This window comes from Cygnus olor, chromosome 2, assembly GCF_009769625.2.
Source record: "Cygnus olor isolate bCygOlo1 chromosome 2, bCygOlo1.pri.v2, whole genome shotgun sequence".
Taxonomy (NCBI): domain Eukaryota; kingdom Metazoa; phylum Chordata; class Aves; order Anseriformes; family Anatidae; genus Cygnus; species Cygnus olor.
Window position 1 is genome coordinate 49,394,364 of NC_049170.1, and position 7,715 is coordinate 49,402,078.

At 38.6% G+C, this 7,715-nt stretch overlaps 1 non-coding gene across 1 annotated transcript; it reads right to left on the reverse strand.

Annotated features, from left to right (window-relative positions):
• Positions 1 to 1,229: 1,229 nt before the first annotated feature.
• Positions 1,230 to 1,387, reverse strand: LOC121066702. The gene has a single exon (XR_005817923.1). It is a non-coding gene; the product is annotated as a U1 spliceosomal RNA (small nuclear RNA).
• Between the last annotated feature and the right edge of the window lie 6,328 nt (positions 1,388 to 7,715).

Consider the following 7,715-nt stretch of genomic DNA (forward strand, 5'->3'; position numbering starts at 1 on the left):
AAAAGAATTATGGTTCATGTTCTCAAAACTAGTTTGTACATAAGCATGAAATATGATTTTTCAGATGTTGGTCTTTGAACCCAGATTGAAAGGGGATTTTAAAAAAAAAAATCTTCCCTAAAGGCAATTATTATTAATCAGAAAAATATATTATTAATATATCATAATATCATAAAATATCATTCTTCATACACTGTCTTGTTCAGCCGTATCTGGAGGTAGGTCCTTGCTATCTAGGTCCTTGCTATGATAACTGTTTTCTTAGAATACAAGCTTTCATAGAAGGTTTTTTACAGTATATAAATTCAGAATTATAGGTGACAAAGAACAGAACGCATAAACAAAACAAACTGTAACTGAAATTAAACTTGGTCTTTGAAGTAGGTCTGAACCAAAGACATTTCTAATCAGTTACAAACCCAGCTGACCTATTAGGAATGAATCTTGCATCATATTGATTGGTCACACTCCTCTGGGGAGTTAAACTTCTCTGGACTGTAGGTGGCTCAAACCTCTGGGTTGTATCATGATCATAACTGCTCCTGTTCCCTTGCAAGTTCATCATCTCCTTTTATCATTGAGTGCTGATCTGTTAAAAGGCCTTTCTCTCCTAGCAGAAAAATGAAGAACTGTGTCTGCTCAGTGTTATGGATTTCTTCTGAGGAAGCCCTCACAGTGTTAAAGAAAGTGTTAGTCTCTGAGATTTCTTCAGAAGCCCATATGTCAAGTCCACAGCTTTTCCTGTTGTTGGAAGGTTGGGAGATTGCCTGTTGGAAAAGAAGGAATCAAATTAGAAATGGTAAACATCTGGTGTTACCACTTCTCTGTCTTCCGGTACAGTGACATTGAAATAAGAGCTTATACAAGGAAAATGTCTTTCCTAAATCACTCTGGAAGTGCATACTTAAATCCAATATTTAATGTCGTGCATAATCATATACTAATATTTTTTTCCCATTGACCCATTCCAGTCAAGAAGTAAATGACAGAAGTATGAAAAGGATTGATAGGGATAAGTTATTCATTGCCTTCCACATAAGAAATAGAACATAAAACCATAACCATGTTCAAAATGAATAAAGGACAGCAATTGTGTCACCCCTTAGCATTCATCACTATGTCAGTCTATGGAATTCTTTACCAAAGGATGTTATGGATACCAAAAGAACTGGAAAGATTCATAAAGATAATTTTATTAAATACATGAGGGTTACTGAATATATAGAGCAAACAATGACCTAAGAAAAAACACTTTGTCAAATTGTACAGTCAAGTTTTCCGCACTTTGTAAAATGACAGATGTCAGCAAACCCAGAGGGCAAAGGATGAACTTCACCCAGGGGAAACCACCTTCCTGATCATAGCATCTCCCCTACCAGGTAAGTGTGAACACTGCAATAAGTACTGCAGATCAGCCTTTTATTACCCAGTATCATTTCTCTTTTGAACAGTTCTCATACATCCAGTTTCTTGTAGGTTCTTGCAGCTCTTCCCTTTTCCTCTTTTTGGCAATAGCCTTTGTTCTTTTCTGTGCTGTCTTCTCCTCAGGAAGAGGGATGAACATCACATGCCCAAGTTAGACCATGAGAATCCAATGACACTTCACACATGAGCTGGATTAAAAATTCTCTTTGTGTATTCCTTTTGTCCTGCATAATGGAGAATATCTACAAAGGGGGATCAATGCCAAAAACAATGGACTTGATGTGAAGAAAGAAACTAGTTAAAACGTGGTTTGTGAGAGTCTTCATAAATGTATGAAGGTCCATCCACTAACCAGAAGTGTCTGAGGCTGGGAGGCTGTTACATTCTGCTGTCAGGCACTATCTGGGGAGATCTTTTTCCAACTGGTAATCCTATATGTCATTTGCCTGCCGTTAGACATTTGCTGTTTCTACAGTATAACAGTTGGATCTTCACTGACTATAACAGATTTATTGCTGAGTTTTTCCTTAATAGTATCATAAAGTTTTGTCTGTCCTGTGAAATCATAGAATCATATAATAGCTTGAGTTGATTTGGACCTTAAAGATCATCTAGTTCCAAACCTCCTGCCATGGGCAGGGACACCTCCCACTAGACCAGGTTGCTCAAAGTCCGGTCCAACCTGGCCTTGAACACTTCCAGGGATGGGGCATCCACTGCTTCTCTGGGCAAACTGTGCCAGTGCCTCACCACACTGAGTGAAGAATTTCCTCCTAACCTCTAATCTAAATCCCCCCTCTTTTAGTTTAAAACCATTCCCCCTTGTCCTGCCATTTTCTGCCTGAGCAAAGAAAAGTTGCTTTTCTTTCTTTTTGATAAGCCCCCTTCACGTACTGAAAGGCTGGAGGTCTCCACAGAGCCTTCTCTTCTCCAGGCTGAACATCCCCAGCTCTCTCAGTCTTTCTTCATAGGAGAGGAGCTCCAGCCCCTTGATCATCTTTGTGGCCCTCCTCTGGATCTGCTCTAGCAGATCCAAATACTTCTTGTGGTGGGGACCCCAGACCTAGAAGCAATACTCCAGGTGGGGCCTCACAAGGGCAGAGTAGAAGGGAAAAATCATTTTCTATGACCTGCTGGCCTTTATCTCTTTTGATGCAGCCCAGGATGCAGTTGGCCTTCTGGGCTGCAAGTGCACACTGCTGGCTCATGTCAAGCTTTTCTTCCACCAGAACCACCAAGTCCTCTGCAGGGCTGCTCTCATTGAGTTCTTCTCCCAGTCTGTACTCATGTGTGGGATTGCCCCGACCCAGGTGTCACACCTTGCCCTTGGACTCGTTGAACCTCTTTAGGTCCACATGGGCCCACTTTTTTATCTTGTCCAGGCCCCTTTGAACTTCATCCCTTCCTTCTGTTGTATCAACTGCACCTCTCAGCTTGGTGTCATCTGTAAACTTGCTGAGGGTGCACTCGATCCCACTGTCTATATCATTGTTAAAGATATTAAACAGTACTGGCCCCAAGACAGACACCTTATGAGACATCACTCATCACCAACCTCCAACTGGACATAGAGCCATTGAACAAGAGTCTCTGGGTGCAGCCTTCAAGCCAATTCCTTTTCCATTGAATAACACACCCTTCAAATCCATATTTTTCCAATTTGGAGATCTGGATGTTATGAGGAACTGTGTCAAAGGCATTACAGAAGTACAGATAGATGACATTGGTCAGCTTTCCTTTGCTACTGATGCAGTCACTCCATCATAGAAGGCCACCAGGTTGGTAAAGCACGATTTTCCTTTGGTGAAGCCGTGCTGTCTGTCTCAGATTACCTCTTTGTCCTGCATATGCCTTAACATTGTTTTCAGGAGGATCTCTTCCATGATCTTCCCAGGCATAGTGGTAAGGCTCTCTGGTCTGTAGTTTACCAGGTCCTCCTTTCTACTCTTTAAAAATGGGAGTAGTGTTTCCTTTTTTCTAGTCACCAGGGACTTCACCTGATTGCCATGACTTTTCAGATATGATGGAGAGTGCTTAATTCTCATTATTTGGAAACAGGACTCTCAAAAAGGAAAAAAAATTTTTTTGAAATATTAAGAACACTATTTTTTCTTCCGCTATTATTGTACGCTAAGGAGAAATCCAGACACATTTTTGTTAAACAAGAAGAGAGACATAATAAATCAAACCAATATTTTACAATGGAAAATTTGGTTCAGGTTGTGTAGTTAACAAAAAGTGAGTGACCCACAACAATTTCAATCTCTTGCGCAACTCAGAGTATCATTGTTGGCACTTTTTGCCCTTTCTGCTAAAGCTAACATTAATTTGATGCTTCCAGCTTCTATTTGCCACATTTGTTTTACTGAAACAAAGATCATTTTAAAATGTTATAAGAAATGATCATATTTTCTTTTGTTAATGTTTCATGAAAAATTCATTCCACAGTCAGGGATCCTGTGTATGTAGTTTCAGCCCGGGAGGAATTTTTATCAGATGCATAAGCTCTGGAAAATAAGGGGTTTTAGTGGAAATGCTATCTTTAAATTAATTATAGCAGAGCTAGCAGGCACCATTATACTGTAATAGTTCATGAAAATTCCCAGATAGCAGTAGATTACATCAATTGTAATATGACTTTTTATGTTATGTTCTATAAATACTCATAATTTTTAATGGTTTCAATGTGACTTACATAAGAATCAGTACAGAGGACACCAGGAGGCAATTTGGGAGAAAACGTCAGCAGGCACTGCAGACTGATTCAGGTTCAGCCATACTTTCTGAACCTTGCTGCATTCAGTCATGTTTTTTAATTTTTTTCTTTCTCCCCTCCGCCGGAGTGACACCATAAACAATTCTTGTTCTCTAAAATCCATCTAGTCACAAAGGTAGTATCACTGGCTGATTACTACTACATTGCAATTAGTTTTCTTAAAAAAAAAAAAAAAAAATGCTTATTTATTTATTTATTTTGTAACATAGAAACAAATGTTAAGATTTGATTCTGCTTTCTAGTATAGAATAGAATAATATAAGTCAGAAGGAACCATTGGAGATATCTATTCCAATTGCTGCTCCAAGCAGATTCAATTAGATCCAGTTGCTATGGACATTGTCAGACAAATTCTGAAATTTTCCAGGGATGGAGATTTCATAACATCTTTTGGGAACCTGGACCAGTGTCTGATGTCCCTCACAGTGCAGAAGTTTTTCCTGACTTTTAATCAAAATTTCCTTGTTGCAACTTGTGACCATTGCACCTTCAAGACGAGTTTATCTTTTCTATGACCTCTTATTAAGCACCTGCAGGTATGATGCCCCTTAGACTTCTTTTCCTAAGACTGAACAAACTCACCTCTCTCAGCTTTTTCTTATACAGCATGTACTCCAGTCCTTTGGCCATTGTATGTCAATGTGTTCCTCATATGAGGGTGCTCCAAACTGGACATAAATACCAAAGTGAGAGAAGGATCACTTTTCTTGACTTGCTGACTTCACTCTTGCTAATACAATATGCTGTTGACCTTCTTTGCTGCAGTGGCTCACAGCTGACTTATATTTAACTTGTCCACCAGGATTCCCAGGTTCTTTTCTGCTATTCTCAGAATAGCAGCCCTGTTCTGCAGCTTATGAGCTACTCTTCTCAACTAGGCATTGTCCACAAACTTTAGTTAAATGCTATTACTCCAGCTACAAACTGTTATGGATGTCACTCGAAACTGGCTACCAGCTAGACTTTGTATCTCTAATCAAAACACTGTCCTCATTTCAGCTGGGATAAAGTTATTATTATTTTTTTTTTCAGTGCATCTGGTATGGTGCTATGTTTTGGATTTAGGATGAGAATAATGTGGACAACACACTGATGTTTTAGTTATTGCTGAGCAATGCTTAAACTAAGTCAAGGACTTTTCAGCTTCTCATACTGCCCTGCCAGTGAGGAGGTTGGTGGTGCACAAGAAGCTGGGAGGGGACAGAACCAGGACAGCTGGCCCATACTAGCCAAAAGGATATTCCATACCATATGATGTCATGTACAACAATAAAACTGGGGGAGTAGGCTGGGGAAGGGAAGGGGAGAACATCTAACATTGTTTGGGGACTGGCTGGGCATGGTCAGCTGGTGGTGAGCAATTGCACTGTGCATCACTTGTTTGTGTGTTTCTTCCCCTCTCCCCCCTCTCTCCTTCTTTTCTATTAAACTCTACTTACATCAACCCATGAGTTTTATTGTTTTTGTTGCTGTTGTTGTTGTTGTTTGTTTGTTTGTTTGTTTGTTTTTTCCCCCAGTTCTCTCCCCCATCCCTCTGGGTGGGGGAGTGAGTGAATTGTTGTATGGTACTTAACTGCCTGCTGGGCTAAACCACAACATCCTTCAACTCCAATAGTCCAGCCAACTCATCTTAATGTCCACTTATCCAGTCCATATCTCACTAATTTGACCATAAAGATGTTGTGGAAGACTGTGTCAACAAACCTGCTAAGTCAAGATAGACAACATCCACTCCTTTCCTTCATCCACAGAGCCAGTCATTTCATCACAAAAGGCAATTGGGCTAGTAAGAGAAGATTTGCCTTGGGTAAATCCATGCTGGCTGTTCCTAATGTGAGAAAAATCTCAATAATTTTCTCAGACTGGGTCTTCTGTGAAGCTATTTTATTCACGATTGCAGTGGCAGGAGTCCTGCAAGCAGAAGTGCACAGTAAAAGTATATCACAACCTTATATCCCTATTACCCAACTCTTGATTCCTCTTCTGTTTCCTCATTGGCTGAGCACTACAGATTCACAAACTACTTGACGTTTATTACTCTACCATATATGTACAATTTTATTTGACCAACCATTAATTTTTTCTCTCTTTTTTTTTTTTTTTTTTTTTTTAATGATTTCACACTGCTCATCCTGTTTTTCTTAGCTATGCTCCTTATTTTGGGACAGTAGGATCTTCCTCTTATCTGCTTAACATACTCCCCACTGTCATTTCTGCACAATTGCTTTTGAATATGCAAGGTAGGTGGAATTTTCCACTGCAAAAACACATTCTACAGCAAAAACACAACTTTGGTTCTCACACTAATAACAGGTATGTGCTTCACATGTTTGAAAATCACTTTCAAGAGATTTGTTCACAACTTGTCCAGAATCCTTCACTACAGTAATTTATTCACCTTACAAAAGTGAGGTTCATCTCATTTGAGTCTAGAAAGCACAGCTTAGATATCTACTTCAGGAAGAAATGAAAAGTTAATTATAAGTGCCCATTTCTCATCATTGTCTGTAAAAACAATTTGTATAAGGACGACTATGAGTGGATAGATTCTGTCATCTGCACATCTATTGTCCTTAGTTCCTATTCTTTTTGTATAATTAGGTGTGATTTGGCCTGCTTACTCATGCACAAAACAGAAACACTTTAGCAAAATTTAAGATGTGTAAGAACATTCATATCCAGTCCAAGATGACTCTTCTTAAAACAAGTTCACTGCTTACATTAAGCTGGCATAATTCGAAAACTTGCATAAATCTTAATGCAATATCCACAGCTGTACCCTTTTCATGTGGAAAATGTTTTCCTTCTGTGCCACCACAACTTACTACTTCAGAACAGGAATAAGATCTGCGTGGATTTATAGCACCATTAGGTGCTCAATATAAAATTCTGACCCAATGGAAGTTAATGGAAAATTTCTACCTACTCAGCCTTGCCACCTCAGTTTATCCTCGAGTTTACAAAGCAGAAAGAATGCAGTGACAGAAAGAGAAACTTATACAGTTCTTGATTTTTTCTAAACATACATAAAAAGTTAGAATAATCGATATATGTAGCTAGGAAAAATCACTTTGCATTCCTTGACCAACCTAGAACAAGAATAGTTAAAGATTCTAATTTATTAAGGCCAGCCTCACAAATTTAAGAACAATCTCATATTAACATCTTCGAAAACAATAATACTAGTTTTTAATTTGAATATTCACTGTAAATATACTCAAATTTTCTAGTCTTCCGTATTTCTTCTACTTATATTAATATCAGTGACATAACTTTCATCTTTCATTATTCCAAAGTGTATGTGTAAAAAAGAGAGAGATAAAGAGAGAGGGATGGCTTCAGCATTTACCAAAAACATCAGCAGTTGTATTACATCTCAGTGTAAATGTTCGTCAGGCTATGCTTCACAAAAAAAGTCCTTTGATATTCACTTTTTTTTTCTTTTTCCTTTCAATGTGTTAGATTAAAAAAAATGGTTTAAAGCACCATGCCATTATTTTAGAGCTAAACAGTT